General features: G+C 33.0%; 1 pseudogene; it reads right to left on the bottom strand.

Annotated features, from left to right (window-relative positions):
• Positions 1 to 13,919: 13,919 nt before the first annotated feature.
• Positions 13,920 to 15,492, bottom strand: LOC145058071 (palmitoyl-acyl carrier protein thioesterase, chloroplastic-like; annotated as a pseudogene).
• Between the last annotated feature and the right edge of the window lie 3,940 nt (positions 15,493 to 19,432).

Genomic DNA, 19,432 nt, shown 5'->3' with positions numbered 1-19,432 from the left:
AACAAAAAAAAATCACAATTTCGTAGATGGGATGAGAGTAAATCACAGATGGGGCATTTCCATCTGCGATTTTATCCTATATATAGAGAAAAAAAATTAAAAAAAATAAAAAATAAAACCATCTGCGAATGTACAAGCAGCTAAAGCACAACTGTGCTTTAGCTGCTTGTACATTCGCAGATGGAATGGTGATTTCGCAGATGGGGCATTTCCATCTGCGAAATTGAGGGCTATTTTTGCAATTTCGATTTTTTTGGCTATTTTTGTAATGTAATTAGTGTAAATGACTATTTTTGTCATTTTCTCTATATTCATTTATTATAAACTATTATGAGTAATATTTTTAATTTTACTTTTTCAATTGTTCTAGCAAAAGGAACAACATGATTATTCAAAAACATCAAACTCTCAAAGTTATTACTAAAAAACAAGGGGAAAAATGTGGCTTTAGATTTTCACAAATATATTACATTTTTCGGTATCGGGAAACGTGATAATATGTATTCCCATGAGATTGAGGGATATGTGGGAGAACATCCCTTAGCATATTGGAACAATGTTTGTTTTGCTTTAACGGGTGTCATAATCATGCATCTGAAAGGTAAATTATTTATATCATAATATTTATGTTTTTGTGATTAGTATTTAATTAACTAACTTTTGTATTTGTAGAGAAAATTTGATTTGGATCGGGTTTCCTTGGATCCCTAGAGTGCTAAGTTGTTGGAGAGCATTGATACGTTTCTACACAAACATTATTACATATATCAGTAAAAATAAAACGAATGATCATTTTAAGAGCGTCGGAGGGCCTGTAGATATCCCAAGAGCATTAGCCAAACCCCAAGGGCATGGCGCTTGAAAATTGATCGCAAATAGTTAAACATTTTCAACTGTCCAAATTTATAAAGTGGTGGACAATAAACAAAAAAGTCTATGCACTACAAAAATACACAAACAAATGGGGGTTGTGTTTGTTTCAAAGAAGTAATATATGATACATTTAATTGTTTATTAAAAATATAATTAATTTAATTTTTAATGTTAAGTAAGACTTGACTAGATTCGAAGTCTTTTATAAGGCTCATACCGATGGCAAATGAGTATTTAGTAGTCCTTTAGCCGAGTAGTAATATTTTGTTAGAATTATAACATATCTAGCAGTTAATGTTTGGAATAATATTTTGGCATGACGTATTTTTAAATTTTAATGTTCGATCTATTTTTCTGTAATTAATATTTTATAAAAAAAATATATTTTTATTACGGTTTTTTCTGCATTTGGAGCAAACGGTTTCAAAAAGAACCTAAAAAAAAAGATAAAACTACAATTAGTGGAGACATCTTTGATGGTGACGGATGATATTAGTGGCAACGGTGCATTAGTAGCGACAAATGACAATAGTGACGACGAAGCATTAGTAACAATGGCAGGAATTAGTGACGAAGAAACAACAGTGACCCTTTAAAGGCAACGTGTCACCACCAAATTAATGTATTAGCGGCGACAAACGTCGCAACTAAATATAGTTATTCTTGTAGTGTGTGTGTATGTGTGTGTATATATATATATATATATATATATATATATATATATATATATATATATATAGAGAGAGAGAGAGAGAGAGAGAGATAGATAGATGGATTCAACATAAAACCATGTGTATTCATAAAACCATAGATGATAGAACCGTCTTTTTGACTATTAGATCAAGTTAGGACTAAAGATGTACGATGGTAAAAATAATTATTTTATTTTAAAAAAGAAATAATAGTTTATTAATAATGTTCCTAAATTATAGAATTTATTTGAAATCAATCTCAGTAAATAGTAATTAAAAATTCAAGAATCAATTATAAAAAATCAAATTGCGTGAATCAACAAAATATCAAGTATAGAACATCAAGAAATTGTGATTTCGACTAATATTCATAAATGAAATTTGACGATTACTATTTCATAGGTGAAAATTGCCGACTACCATTCATTGTTGAACATTGAGAAATATATGAACATTCATGACTCTTCGTAATGTAATATCTATGAACACATATCATTTTATAACCCAAAATATAAATAATGTTCATAGGTGAACATATATGAAAGTTATAACCATCATAGATGAACATTTATTCAAAAATCAATATTTATTCGACAACCCATAAAATCAATCACGTTCATAGATAAACATTTATGAAAGTCTTAAATCACATATGAATACTTATTCAGAGTTGAACACTGTTAAAAAAAACCGAAAAAACTAGTCAACTTTACAGCTGAATATTATCAGAAAAACCGAAAAACTAATCATGTTCATGTATGAATATCAAATGTTAAAAGGTATACATGGGTTAGGAATTGGTTTCATAATGTCTCCGAACGTAAACCTAGCGGAGATTAGAAACTTAACTATTTTCCTTTAAACTTTCTAATTTGATGGTTCTTTTGTTTTTTATCAATGTTTTTTCATTAGGTATTAATATGCAATATATATATATATATATATATATATATATATATATATATATATATATATATATATATATGTGTGTGTGTGTGTGTGACATACTCAAATTCACAGTCATTTTAAAAATTTTATTTGTGTTTATTTGAAAATTAGAGTATTCATTTCAAAGAATAATATTGCGGAATTTGTTCCCATAAAACATGATAAATATATTATAAAAACATTTCTGAAGAGATATAATTTGTTTATATTAAAACTTTGGGATGTCATCATCAATACAGAAATATAAACATAAACATACATTACATTCATTTACACTAGTGATTTACATCTCATTTATTCTCTCAGTGTAATGTAGCTTCGTATCAACACGTGTGATACAAATAAACTGAGTGGTTCATGTTGGGAAACCTGATGAGTACATAGGGTTTTCAACCCACAATAATAAAGTTATTATGTTTCATCGTCAAACAATTAACCCAATTACCCATCCTCATTATCTTCTTTATTCTTAAAGATCTACTCTAAGAATCATCTACTATTCATTGATTCATTCCTATGGATTGTCCTAAGGAGCAGTAACGAAGTCCATCGTTGTCAATAACACAACTGCCAATGTTATCTATTAGGCACAACTGCCAATGTTATCATTTAGGCGCAACTTCCAGGATTATGACGTTCTCTATTGGGCATAGCTGCCAATATTATCCTTTAGGCATATCGTAGTTAAAAAACATCTACAGGTTGTGGTGCAGCTGCCAATGTTCATCTGTAGGGTACTAAGTTCATAGATGCCAGTGTTTATTTATATCATCTTTCGTCCCTCATCATTCATCTACCTATATTTACCCAATATTTTTATAGGTATACAATACATATATAGTTTAAATCAAATAAAACATGTATATTTGGTTCATCCAACATAGATATCATAAACACAGATAATATGCACTCATAACATGTAATTTATATTGAATACTTCATATTTATGTGGAAGATGAAAGTAACTATGCACCCACTTGTTAAAGTGATGACTCGAAACATGGACAACGCTTCGCTTCTAACAATCGCCTTTTCCTTCGACGAAACCTAGGATCATTACTGCTAGATTTTATTCTAATATTTATTGTGGCTATTTACGAGTGATATTGTCTTGTAAGTGTTAAACAATACTTTTCAACCACTATCTACAGACATGGGCCACACATGAAACACCAGAGGGCAAGACCATTTTGGCATTATAGCACTTCTAAAATCCAACAACCCTATGCGACCCTTCAAACCAAATTCCCCGTACCGTAAGGAGTTAAAAGATATTATAATAACACTTTGTTTATTATATTTTATAAACTATATTGAACTTAAACATAAACTATACTTAAAGTAGGGTAAGCATAACTCACTTACTAGGAGGTTTGGCTAGGAACCGGGCTCTGCGAGAGCAGACCTTATGAGTCGAAAGCTCTTCTTCTCGGAGCCTTCTGACGCTCCGGTACTTGTCTCTAACACTTAGGAAGTGCTAGTGTAACACCGTAAAATTTCAAAATAATTTTTCGTTTTCAAAAACACATAATGTATCACATCACAATTTCAAATCCATAATCAATAGTGTTTTCAAAACGAATCCCAAGATCTCTACACATAATAAACTCCATCGGTGTGTGTACGTGTCACGTCGTCGCCTTCCCACGGTCCTCGCTAGTACCTGAGACATCAACACAACAACTGTAAGCATAAATGCTTAGTGAGTTCCCCGAAATACCACATACCAAAAATACGCCACTCAAGGCTAAACTCGACCCTCTGGTCAAGATGTCTCAGCGGGACCCTCCAGTCCCGTAGCTCGCCGGACCCTCCGGTCCAGTCATAGCTCATTGGGCCCTCTGGCCCGGTCTGAATCGTTGGACCCTCCAGTCCAGTCTATATCGTTGGACCCTCTAGTCCGGTCTACACAATCATACAACATACATATAACACATAGCACGTAATCTCATACATAGCACGTAATCTCATACATAGCACATAAGACCCTCTGGTCAACTCATAATACCACTCAAGGTAATGTATAGTGAGAAGACCCACCTGGCATGAAGAATCAACCTCCAATCATGCTGCTTGCCAAACACCGACCTCTAACTCTGTGTCAAATCCCACAATTAACCCAATCAGGAACTAAGTCCAATTTGTCAATTACCAGATCTAAAGATAGACCATCTACCAGTCCATTACGGTCCTAACCCATTGGGCCCACCAAGGCCCAATAATAAATGGGCTTTCCCCAAGGCCCAACCTCACCCTACAAGACAAGCCCAACATGAGGCCCAAGACATCAATTTAATTCTCTGTTCACAGGCTCCACTAAGCAGGCCCACGGATTTCGGCCCAACACTTAAAGCCCAAAAGATCACCTAGCCCAAAAGCCTACAGAGGGGTTACGCGGGGCGTACCTCTCTTGGTACGCTCAGCGTACTCAAGCATGCACAAATCTGATTGGGGACCTCAGCCCAGTACGCGGGGCGTACTAGGATTACGCTGGGCGTACTCTCAGTTTTGCTTAAATCAATTTTTGGTTCTTAACCCGTTAAGACCTTAACTTATCTCTTAGATCTGGACTTCCTAACATCTCTTACTCCATAAAGTTATCGACTTTAAGCCTTTTCATGGCTGATGAGGTCACAACACATAAAAACTCTTACTTTCTTAACCCAAAATGCTCATAACTCATGCATGGGTAGATTCACACGATCAAGATCTTATTTTTATGGTTCTTCATCACTAGATACACTTAAAAGGACAGGTTATTAAGCTTTGGAGTGCATCAACTCATAAAGTCTCAAGCTTGGGACCAAAAACCCTAAAATGGACCCTAAAATGCACAAAACAAAAAGAGAGGGAAAGCTTCGAGCTTTATACATTCAAATGGTGCTCTAGCCCCAAGGAAGCTCAGATCCACAACTTGCTCTTCGACTTCACCCCCTTCCATGCTCCTTCTTAACTCTCAAAAGTCCACAAGAACACAAACAAGCTCATCATGGCCACCACAAGCTTCAAGAACGGATATTAGGGTTTGAGAGGGTTTAATAACTGAAAAAGTGGCCAGAAATGAGACCATCTCTTTATTTTTATAGGGATACTTCACTTGATTAGGGTTTTCTTCTGTGCCTAGTACGCCCAGCGTACCCCCTAGGTGGCTCTTTCTTAAGAAACACGCGTATCTGTACGCTAAGCGTACACATACGTACGCCCAGCGTACTTCGCTGCCAACTTCTTGACTTTAAGGACTTAACTTGTCAACCCTCCAAACTTTCATAGCTTCAAAGATAAAACTTTGATTCCACAATCCTCATACATATCGAAAGGTAATGAGATCCCTTACGTTTCTAGCAACTCGCCTCAACCCGAAACCCTCTCGCGCCCGACTCGTGGCCCACCAACACTAACCACGGACAATCTGAAACATGAAGTTACAGCTAGAGAAAGGAAAAGATGGTTTGGGGGTGTTTGGGAGAGAAGGGATGAGAGAGGTGTGAGAAATGAGGTGATTTGCGCCTCTATTTATAGGCTGAAATTTGCCTCAACTCGGCGAGTTCTGAGCCTCCAACTCGTCGAGTTGAGTGCCAAGTGTCACCATCTGGTGGCATGGTGTGGGGAGGAAGCAATGATCAGGATTGTGCCATGTGTCACTCGTAGATTACTCCAAAAATTAATTATCTTCTAAAATCCGAAACTTTCAAATACTATCTACGTTTTCGACGTTCTATATATCCACGCGTAGGTGGCGACGTACTCTACAACTTTCGTTTAGACTCCGTCGGCTAATTTTGTCTTTATTTTTAAAGTTGTTTTTTAACAGGCCTGACATTTAAAGTCCGTTAAAAATTTATAACTTTGTCATCCGACGTGCATTTTTGTCTGTCTTTATGTCGTTGAGTTTTTATTAACGAGATTTTCAATTCTCATTTAGATTGTGTCGGTTGAAAATCGATCGATCTAAAATTCAAATTCCGAGCTATGCAATACTATGCTAAATCTTAGAAAAACATCATAACCTTCTCATACGAAGCCAGATTTTGACTTTCTTTTTATGCACGTTCTCGGTTTAACATATACTACGACTTTCGTTTCGATCACCAAGGCTAAAAAGTATTTTATCGCAAACCCACTTTTTATGATTTCCGGTGTCATGTTGGTTTTGCCGTAAAACTTCGATGAGTCATAACTTCATCGTAATAACTCGGATTTCAGCGTTTTTTATATCTATGGAACCTCTACGGGGTTACAATATATATATATATATATATATATATATATATATATCATAATTTTTTTAATCTTATATGATTAATGATAGTGATACATGAATCATCCAAGTGAATAGACTTATTTGAATAATCATAAATTATATATATATATATATATATATATATATATATATATATATATATATATAATATGAGAGATATAGATAGAGAGATGTTTTGCAAATCCATATTTTCCCACGAGCTATTTCATGTGATTTAGAAAAAAACAATTAAGACATTAAGTTGGTTATATAGAAGTTTATTCGAAAAACAAAAAAAATCTAGAAAAAAATATGCACACATGAAACGTACATATACACAAAAATGTCGGATATGCGTATGTTCATCAAAAATAACTTTCATATATGGACAATTTTTTTAGTTTTTTTAAATCATACGAAAAAATCCCAACTATATATATATATATATATATATATATATATATATATATATATATATATATATATATATATATCATTGTTATAAAAATCTCGATTAGGTCCCGTTTAATCTCTTATTAGCCTTTTTACGCTACGAGACCGACTAGAAGGTGCCTAGCGACTAATCACTACCTATAAAATGAACGAAGCAGTAGCGAACAATGAAATTTAAACACTTTGAAGAAGTTCTATCTCAATAGAAACTATTTGATAAATAATTAGCATTCTATTAATCATATTAACCTATTTTCTAATGATCTTGGTGGTATTGACGAACTTTGTTATGATATTAATCATATTTTAATATTTCTTTTTTAAATTCAACAAATTAGCTATTAAAGACTACCGCTTCATCCCCCCGATTAATACATGCATAGTCTCTAACTATTATCTTATTTCTTTTTTCTCTTCCTACCCGTCCTACCATATATATTATGAGTATGGTAAAATACATGTATAATATTTTAGGAAAAACCATTACTCATATAACACAGATATCTGGAACTCAGATAATAAGCACATATAGCATTCAGACAAATTAAATACTAGATATCAATGTATAAGCTGAAGGTAACTATGCACTCACTTTTTAAAGTGGATGACTGGAAAGTTGGATAGCGCTTCGCTTCAGCACTTGGTTGTTCCTTTGATATGACCTAGGTTCAATAATCTCTAAGTCTTAGTTTATTACCTATTATTACTAATTAATAGTCTAGATTCCTCAACAATCCTAATGTCTACTATCTATAACTGATAAGAAACAACCAAGTAGGATCATATTGGAGGTAGGGTCCGTTTGGTATACGGAGTATACTGTTTGAAAATCCCACTTTAAATGTCTCACTAAATCCAGCTAGACATCATCCCTGTAAGTAGGTCAATCAGTATAACGACTTGGAATCACTGAAAAATCTTCATTATAGGTTCATAATAATGACTATGACTATAATTTAAAGTTACACTTAAATAAAATAAGCGTAGCTTAACTTACAAAGTAATCTAGTGAAAATCGGGAAATTGCACAAACAGAATTTCGATCCAAAAGCTTCTGTTCTCCAGATATATGACACTGTAGGGCCTCGCTAAATTGATTGGGAACTTGGTAGTATAGGGAGTAAGGAATAGAAATGATCTCTAGAGGATTCAGAGCAAGGATGTGACAAAAATAAACTAAAATCGAAAGTTTATATATATAGGCTGATTCGGGGTGCGTGTTGCATATCCTGTCCCTGCGTGCCGCGTATCTAGTCGGCCAGGGTGACGTGTCACTCAATGGGTGGTGCCACGAGTCACAATCTCGTGGGTTGTCGATGCATGTCGCGCATGTCTAAAAATTAAATAGTTGAATAACATTTACGAACAACTTTTAAATGATTTACCAGTTTCTGTCAATGAAAATGATATTTTTCTACAACTTTTTAATGATTATATCATCTATTTGATTTCAATAAGTGAAGACACATAAGATTCAATTGTAATCTATATTTAAATTATGTTTGGGGATGTAGGACATTAAATGGTAAGCAACTTTGTGTAAGTATAGTTTGAATTTCGGACATGCTTATATCCCCAAATTCCAAATTTCGGGCGCCGTCACTTAAGTAAGGTGGCTGTTTCATTATAATACATGAGTATTGGTTACCATTGATGACAAATAACATCCTTTAAAAAATCCTTTAACCAAAGATATTGGATTCAAAATGATGACAAAGATAGGGTGTCATAGGACTTCACAAGACCAAGATAAAGTAAGTATGATGGATCTAGTATAAACATCGATGAATCAATGCTTCAATTTAGTGGATCGTTATGTTGAATCGTACATTCAATCTATTGATGCATTATATAGAGCTATAATTGTGGCTCACTTAAATAATGTGGTAGAATGGTTGTTTGATAATAACGACCATTTAGAAGCAACAATTGTATAGGTATGATGTGGAACATAGCAATGATTACAAAATGGGGTTAGCATTCGTTCAATTATGTTTTAACAACGAAATTAGGTGAAATCTTTTGGGGAATTAATGAACTATGTTTCGAGAACACGTGTCAAAAGAGTACATACCATATTAGATTGGCCTCGCTATCATGTCGTATTTGGGTTGGTGGGTCGCGGGTTAGCGGGTCAAAATATACCAACCCGAACACGACCCAGTTAACTATACAGGTCACGGGTTGGCAAGTCACAAGTCGACGGGTTTGGAACATAAACTTATATATGATTCGTCAATCCACTTATTTATACGGGTTCACAGGTTGGCGGGTTCATAGGTCAGATTTGGGTTTGTGGGATCAGATTTGGGCTCGTTTGTCTGTGGGTTGGATCGCATCAAATCGATTGCCTATTGTGTTATACGTTCATCGTTCATGTTTAGGCGTTGACGTTGTTCGATAATGATTCAATCATTCATGTCGTTCTTCATGAGTTTGTTCTGTCATTCATCACAGATGGGAGAGCAGAGAGGGCTTATTCAATTTTGTTTGTGAGATAGTGAGATTATTTAGGACAAATGTCAAAATTGAAATGGTCAATGGTATCGAGTATCATATCCTAGAATAAAGTATAACCTGTATAGCGAATAATACTTAATACATTTAAAAAATATATAATTTTTTATTAAAATTCTAAAATGGGTTGCAGGTCAACCCGTATATTTTCTGAGAAACTCATATATGACATGTTTAATAAATGAGTTGACGGGTTGACAGGTTGACGGGTTGACGGGTTGAAAAACTCAACCCAAGCGCATATATTATAACATTTGTTATATCTAATAAAATTAATAAATTTTAATTACATTTGTTATCATCTAAAAATGATGAGATGACGGATAAGAAGAAAAAATAAAAAAAATATTTTATTTCTCTTAATTATGATCTTGGTAGGAAGATACATAAGAAAAAAAAAATAAAAAAATATTTAATTTCTCTTAAATATGATTTTTATTTATTTTTCTACAAAAATATCTACACTATTATATTAGAATATATACTTATATATTTTGATACGGTTATCATATTTTTTTAACAAATTGATACGCAAATATGTATTCATATTAATTCCAAAAGCTTTGCCCTATGGTTGTGTTGTTGCACATTTAAAGTTATAATAGGATAATAGGATAAGTAATAAACAATGTACAATATAAGAAATTTACAATATCTTATAGCTTTCCTATATTGAAGAAATCCTGTAATTCTTGATACAAGAACATCATATATATTATCCACAAATTACTTGGCGCTTACAAAGTTATAGAGTTGAATATTTCTCTTTCGGTATACAGCAAAAGTTATAGTTGAATGGACAAAAAATGTATTTCCATAAATAGTAACGAAGGAACCCCTTTCCACCAGCATGTAGTTACTTAATAAGTAGACAACATTCCATTAGTTGAAAATGGTTAGTTATCTGAAAAACAATATAGTTTATTATATTGAGTATGAAGTTCATTTGATCCATAAAATTCTAATAGGACAGATATTCATATTTTATGTACAGAATAAAATGATTAATTAAACCTTCGTGACATTCACTTCAAAGGACATATTTTATTTTGCTGTTTTTTCTATCAACAAGAAAGGAATATATTAAAAAGAAGCTAGCTAATAATTCCTTGTTGTTTTTAAGTTTGTTATTGAACATCCTATGGTTATGTAGTTCCATAAAACCCACAAAATTGCCATGGTTACCACATTCTTCACGTCTCCAACCTTTTCTATTTTGCATCGGGTTGTATACTCATGAGTATAGAGCATGTTTATTTCAAAAATGCTGTCGTCGTTGAGTCTTAAAAAAACATATTTTGTTGATGTAGTTAGCGATAAAAGTAACACAATTTAAATCCTTGAAGCAATTTAAGTATACGATTTTATAAGTTAGAACCTCGAGGTCGCACTTAGTAAGTGAAAATGAAATAATATTGCAACAGCTAAGAAAATGTCGAGTTGTATTATTTCTTAGGAACTGGAGGTCGCATTCTGTATATATGAAAATGAAATAATATTGCAACAGTTAAGAAAATGCCAAGTTGTATTAATTATTTCTTAGGAGTTGGAATTCGGATGTCTAATTTAGTGTTTCACTCATTGGGTGTAGTGTAATGTAGTTAAGGAAATGTGTAAAAACGTATCACTGTGACGAACTTTAAAAATGATATCTAGATGAAGAAATTACTGAGAAATAGTAAGGAAAAAGGTATAGTAGATTATGACCACTGATTAACAAACGGCCTAGTTCAGTATAATTTTTCATTTCTTAATAGAAACACATTAGAAATCATCATGACCTAAACTTTTCTATGAACGGAAAGTTAAACGACCATATATAGAAGACTTACGTTGCATAAGTATATATGTAATTTAACAAACCGTAGCACTAGAAATATACAAGAAAAATGATGGATGCAAGAAGTCTAACAAGAGAGTGAAAGATGTTGGGGTGTGGTGGTGACAAGTGAAATGGACTATTAATTAATGGAGAGAATATGTGTAGGTTGATGCAAATCTTTCACCATATTTGATAGTGAAGATTGAAAGACTGTTGCTTGGATGAATCGCAAGCTTGAATTAGAAAACACACACCCAAACACAAATAAAAGGTGATGAAAATGAATTAAGCGATGTAATTCAGAAATCAAAGCGAGAATAATGATTATTCTTAGCTTTAAGGGGGAGCAATGGAGGCACAATTTTCTTGAGGGTCCACTATGTTTGTTCCTTCATTCTTTTAATTTTAAATATCATGAAGCGTAAATTATTATTTTCAAATGACTTATTCCTTGTCGTCAAGTCCTATTTGTACGGTATTTTTAAGAAAAATATATATATATATCTTAAGTTTTGAGGAAAGAAAAAATAAATAAAAATATTAGGTTTGTGTTATCGGGTGATGCACATTGATACTGAATTTTAGCCAGCAAAAGAAATGAAAAAATAGAAAAGAAAATAAGGAAAGAAAATAATAAATACGAAAGGAAATTGTGTTTCATGTTACCGGGTTAGAGTGAAATTAAATTAAACATTTTATTCATTTATTAAATATCCTCTTGAGTTGGAAGAGAATTAAGGGTTGTTTGGTTCATTGAAATATAATTTATTTTTTTCCTATGTTTTGTTCAACTTTTGCTAAGGGATTAAATTCATACATGAAAAATATTTTCCATCAACCGGAGAAAATTCATTTCATCAAAAGATTGAAAGAATTAATTTCAATTCATAACGGTAAGTGTAAGATTACCATATTACCATCAACCATTATCACCACCACCACCAACGTTAATGCCACTACCCACCACAACCAACCATCACTACCAATACTATCCACTACCATCACCGCCACCACTAGCCATCACCACCCACCACCTCCATCTACTACCACCCACCATAACACCGACCACAACTATCTTTCTTCCTTGATCCTTACTTCGTAAAAAAATTATTTGCAAAACACATAGTAAACAAAAAGATAAGCTACAAAGAGCTTAGTGAATAATCCTTAACGACGATACACGTAATAGTTATGACATATAAATACACCTATCGTCAGGTATATATTCACTTGAAACTCATTTACCGATTAAGATTCACAATTACTAAACTCATCAGATTCTCTCTCTCTCTCTCTCTCTCTCTCTCTATCTATCTATCTATCTATCTATCTATCTATCTATCTATCTCTACTCTCTATATACTTAATTTGAAGGATTCAAGAGCATAGTCATGTTGGGAATCATTCGGTTTGCATTTCTGATCACGATTAGTTTTCCAATTTGGTTTCCTTTGTTTTTACTTTTTCACTACTAGAAACAAGAGTTTCAGCGACAGACCAATCCGTCGCTAATCTGTTGCTAATGATTGTTTGCGACAGATCAGCAACAGCCAAACTACTTAGCTAATTTAAGCATGGCTAATGTGCCAGCCAGGGATTTTGCGACAGATTGGTTTTTCCTTGCGACGATTTAGCGACAGATTATCCATCGCAAATGGTTACTTACTACACTTATTTTGGACATCTAGCGACAAAACTTAGTAACAATATTCCGTCACGGATCCGTCTCAGACCTCCATATTTGTTTTGTAGTCCGTTGCTGATCCGTCGCAAATGTATGATATCAGATTTTTGTGATCCATCATTGATCCCTTGCAAATGCATGATACAATTTTTTTTAGTCCATTGTTGAACCCTTGAAAATTTAATAACATAATAAGATTTTTTTTTTGTTTTTTTATTACCAATATAAAACAAAAATACCAAAAAACATCAAATAAATTATACAATCCCAAAACAAACATTAATATTTAAATACAAAAAACATAAATAAATATACACTAAAAACCCAACCATTAACCTAAAAATATCAAAAGAATCAACTATCAAATTTTACCAAAAAATCCTAAAAAATCAAATATCAAAGTTTAACATTAACCTATATTTGATTTCAAAGTACCATAATTCTTAACTTGCCCTGATGTTTGACATCTATTGTTGCAATTTTTGTATCCATTTCCACAACTTTCACATTTGTTGATGTTTAGCCTCAATTTCTATATCGTTAATATCCATCTCCCCACATATTTCCTTTGTTCATACACAACCAACAATTGAAACATGAATATAAGATGTTAGATAGATTTTGTTAGTACAATGTTATGAAAGTACGATACTTTAATAGACAAAATTAAACAAACCTCTTAGGACATTATTGTACCAGATGCGAATCCAAATATTCTTCCATAAGCCTCCTATTATAGAAAAAGTAAACATGAAATAAATAGATTAAGAAACACAAAAGTAGGATGTTATAAATAAAATGTTAGAACAAGTATAATAACAAATATTAAAAACAATTAAATAAAAATTATTATAATAAAATACAAACAAAAATTTGATTTTACCGGTTTGACTGCAACCTCGCCTCCTTTTTTCTCTGATTTCAATGAGGATGCAAGAACTACTGAAGATGCTGACCTGGCATCATCAAAATTCATTCCAAACTGCATATATTAATAATATATCATGACGAAAAAAAATCAAAATTTATAAAATAAAATAATATATGAGTAAATGGTACCTCCACATTTCCACCACTCTATATCAAAAGTTACAAACAGTTATAAAAAAATATTTTTAAGATAAATAAATTCTTAACGAATTTACCTCATATAAAAATACACTGTCAGTTGTTTTTGAACTATGCCTTCAATGAGAAGAGATACAAGACTAGATGGCAATTCAGATGTGTTATTTGGTGGATGAATTTTCTTACCACAAATATAAACCATTACTTACAGTTATTTGGTGTGTCTACAAAGAATTGCACAATTTCAGCTCGGACTTCATCAGGTATTTTAGATAACCTCCTTGTAATTTTATTCATCATCACCCAGTTGCTAAAAATATATAAAAGAAGACACCTTTTTAATTAAAATCATTAACCAAATTTACAAAAGCCAAAAAAGGGGGAAAAAGTTTGTTAAAGTTCCAACCTTGAAGCTCTTGTTAGTATTTATTTGGTTTCATAATCGTGTGTCGTCCAATCACGTTGCATACTGTTTTTCCCAGAAGCAGCTACCCATGTATCTACTTGGACCATATCGCCCCTGAAATTAATTTGAATGTGCAAAAATAGATAAGGGTAAAAGTGTCAAAATCATCACATAGATGAATAGAATTATAATTTATAGTTTACCAAGTGGGATAAGGATCTACCAGAACTTGCATCTTTGTCACCACCCAAAACAAATTCTTTTTTCACATCTCAAGAGTTTAACCAAACCCATCACCCAAGAGTCCAACATGTTTTACATGATTAAGAGTTGTTTCCTGCCAAATCAACACAAAGGGTAGTTTAGTAAAATCACACACGCAAACACATACCAAACCAAAAAGAAAACTCTATGAAGTATGAGGATACCTGCAAATGATTCATTAAAGGTTCTACTGATGCAGTTCGATCAGCCCCTTGTTTCATAAGATCTAATAGAAAAGTTTTGACGAAAAACAAACCCATGTTCAACCATTCTACCAAAACCAAAAGGATCAAGATCTGAAAGCATGTCAGGGCTTTTAGTTTTCCAATCTAGTGTCATCCATTGCTTCTCAACAGCCAAGAAAATGGTTGTGGTAGAAGCAAGTAGCATGCTCCAATCAGGCAGTTGTGAGGAAGAAATCAGAAACAAAGATGTAGTTGCAGCTGTGTCAACCATGATTTGCATATTCTAATGTGCATTCCTCTCAAATATAGTTCCAACTCCAAAAAGAGTGACCAAGGTTGAAGAATAATAGCTCAAAGCTGATGAATGATTGAAGAAGACAGAAAATTAGATACAGATATACAAGTTACACTTGTTAAAGTGGTTAAGCTACAAAAAAAAAGTTAAGAGACAGAGACATACCTGCCCAAAACCTCCCTTTTCAAGTTTTCTCTTAATCTTATATGAAGGGCAACTGTCAAGTTGGAATGTTGTTGATAAAAGTCAAAAACATTTACAGAATGAAAGATAGTTTTGAAAAATTAAGCTACAAAAGACTCGTATAGAAACAAATGCCTTGTGTAACTAAAAGTACTCAAAACATAATTCAAAAGACTATAAAGAACAATATTTGGAAAAACAAGCAGAAGAACAATGAGACTTCAATCCACATATATTGTTCATATACTGAAAACTTCATTTTTTGATACTCAATAACAGCTAAAAGTAATCAATTGTTAGATTAAAAAAGTTGTACATATTTTGAAGAGAATATGAAACCAAAATCCATAAACACCGTGTATAAACCAAATAAACACAAGCTTGATTTTAAACATCTAAATCCTTGAAAAGCAATGTATGAGAGTCTATAAAGGTAGAACAAACAATAAAATCCATCAGATAGGATAAAAAACTATTAAAATACTCAAGAATCAGTCATTAAATATTAGCAAAAATACAATCCTCGATGACACAACCAAATATCTTATCATATAAAGTGTTAGGCTATATAACATTATTATTTTAATCGATAGAATTAAGACTTCAATTGAAAGGGGATAGACTTTTACACTATCAGGAAGTCGCACCTTCTTCTGTGGCACCCAAATTATATTCATAGCAATTTCATCCAAAATTACCTCAAAGTTAATCAAATTTTATCAATTGTAACATCAATTCATAGCCAGTACTATCATCTAACACATATAACACATAACAATGGCCTAAAATTATGCAATTCATCCACAAAACTTCAAAATTACCTCAAAGTTAATCAGATTTGTAAGAATAAGAGCTTGAATGGGATAACCACCATAGTTTTCTAGCAACCAACAGATCAAAAGGCGTTGGTAGTAAACCACGAGTCAACGACAAAGGGAGACAGACCGAGAGGAAAGCCACGCGGATGTTCTTTGGCGTTGCTTCAAGTAAACTTCAGTGAGAGGCGATACAGGTAAGAGAGGCGATGCAGGTGGATAGTGGTGGAGGTGATTTCCATGGCGGAGGATGGAATTGAGTCAATGCATTGCGATTTAGGGCTTTGGGAGGAAATTGTGTTTAGGGCTTTCAACGGAATGAAATTAAAATGAGTGAACGTAAAAAGAAAAGAGAGCGGAATGAAAAAATAAAAAGTTGTGGCCTTATAGCGATCGATTGGCGAGGCCCAATAAAAAAAACTCATGTTTTTAAGAAATCTGCCGCTGTTCCCTAGCTAAAAATCTTTAGCTTGCGATAGATTAGCAAGGGATTTCTTTTTGTGTTGGGGTGGAAAGGTATTCATTCATGACTTTGTAAATGTTTGACTTTTGTAAAATCCACTTGCATGTGGTGCTTTAGCCTTTAGACCCATTTGTTAGTTAGAGTGAGAGAGAGAGACATGTAAACACCTCTATAAATAGTGGGTTCATACCACTTGTAGAGGTGTGCTTGAGAGATGTAAAAGTGAGTGTGTAAGTGTGTGTTATTTATGTAGTCTAGATCTAGATCCTTTTTGTGTAACACCATATACAATCAATACATCTCTTAAACACCCAAATCACCATGTTCAATAGTGCAAGCTTTAATTCTGCATGTCAAACCATGTTCTTATGTCACTGCAATTGGTACCAGAGCGGGTGTTCTTGATTTAATAAAAAATTGATCCTTGATGGCGATTTTGATTTAGTGATTCATTTTATGATCTTGGATCTTCGTGTTTTAGAGAGTTTTTGGATTCTAGAAATCGAATTCATCTTTGATTCTATTCATAATTCAATTTTCTTCACTAGAATTCAAGTGATTTTTACTTTCTCTCTCTAGAAAACCCATTCATAATCACTTTCCCTCTCTAGAAATCTTCAAGTTCTAGTGATAAAAAATGACGATTTACTTGGAGCATGCTTCTTGGATTGTGATCGTTAAAGATGTCAAATACAAAATCGGTTTAGAACAATTCATTGGATTAATATTGAAAGGCTTAATGATTTCATGGGATACTTTGATTTCTTATGGAGGTTTGAAGGATGAGCATGGAGGATTGATTTTTCAACCACTTTCAAAGATTGAATGCTTGACTAAAGTTTGCCATAACTTGAAGAATGAGAGAGATAAAAAGGAAAGAAAGGAAAAAGAATTGTTTGATGAGTATTTCATTTCTCTTGTTGAAAACCCAAGTGATCTTCAAGCTCTTATGTTTGTTGAAGATGTTCTTAATGATCAGCATGTTCTTGATGTTCAAGAAAAAGGAGTTCAAGTTGATTTTCATGATGAAAAAGTTTTTTGCTCAATTGGAGTTCAAACCGATGATATTTTGTGTTCTTGTGATTCGTTTGAAGGAATGATTCCTTATCGGAAGCCAGTGATCCAAGAAAATCACAAGTATCAAACTCCAAAAGATTTGATTCAAACTCAAGATGTTGTGGAAAGTGGATTTGTTCATGGAGTCAAGTCTTCAAGATGCAAAAAGATGAGAAAGAAAAAGAAGAAGAAGATCAATCACAAAAACAAGCGGGTTTACTCACAAAAATCTTCAAATGTTGTGAAGCCGAAATCCGTGAAACAAATTTGGGTTCCAAAGCAACAATCTCCAAAGGTTGCATTGAATTTGAAGTCAAAACCCAAATGTGTTGGTGGTTCTTTTAAAAATGTTCTTGGATCGTTGAAGAACACGAAGAACACGAAGAACGAGTTGTACATCTCGCATAGTGGGTGGTACAATGTTCGATTTGGAGATTTTCTCATTCCGAAAAAAGAACCAAGATCTTCCAAATTTGATTCGTTCGTTGAAAATGGATCTCGATTCGTGAAAAAGGTAACTCAAATTCTCAAATGGATTCCAAAACATCCATGATTTTGATTTGTGCGTTATGTTTTTTATTCATGATCATTTGACTCATTGGATCTAATCCGTTTCAAATCCCTTTGAAGATCCAATAATTTTTTTTAGATCAACACATCAAAATTAAAATCATTTTCTAAATTCATTTACTGTTCATTAAAGTTGCAAAACCAAAATTCATTTGATCTTCATCGTGAGCCAAAATTCAAGGTCCTTTACTGTTCATGCTGGTTAATTTGAACCCAAAAATCCGAAATTACTATTCATTGTTGATTTAAGCCCAACAATTGAGATATAATTGATCTTAATCCATTTGTGAACCCAAAGTCATTTACAGCGTATGATCGATTGAACTTGTTCCGTATACAGTCACACGTTTCCATGGGTTGTACATTTGGATTCACACGCATCTGTTCTTACTTTTTAATCGATCGCACATGATTTTCCTTCTCGGTTTCTTGATAATCTTGCTTGCTTTCTTTTGTTTGGTGTCGATTGATAATCTGAAATTGAGAATCGATTTCAAATGATTGGCATATGATGAAATCGATTTTGGTCAAGCTAAAATTTGAGAAATCGAGAAATTGGTCCTTTGATTTGGAAGAATATCGACCAAGAACGCTTCAATAGAATGAAGAACATTGAAGCAATCTTGTTTTGATCTGAAATTGGGCATTGGAATCTCCGATTTCGTGTTTCTTGCAATTTGATTTCGAAAAGTCAATTTTAGAAAAAGTCAAACTCGATTTCTATTGTTTGAATCGTTGAATTGGAAGTTGAAATCGGTTGATACAAGTTGAACATGGGTTGTGGATGTCCAAATACTATTTGATTTGGTGTTTAATTTCGAACTTGATTTGGATCTATGTTTTTGATGACGAACACTGTGTGTTAGTTCACGTTTGGCAATTGTATGAGATTTGGAAA

This window comes from Lactuca serriola, chromosome 6 (genome assembly GCF_051521515.1).
Source record: "Lactuca serriola cultivar US96UC23 chromosome 6, Lser_US96UC23_V15, whole genome shotgun sequence".
In the NCBI taxonomy this organism is placed as follows: Eukaryota; Viridiplantae; Streptophyta; class Magnoliopsida; order Asterales; family Asteraceae; genus Lactuca; species Lactuca serriola.
Note: the sequence above shows the minus strand (reverse complement) of the source record. Positions and strands in the feature narration are given on the sequence as shown.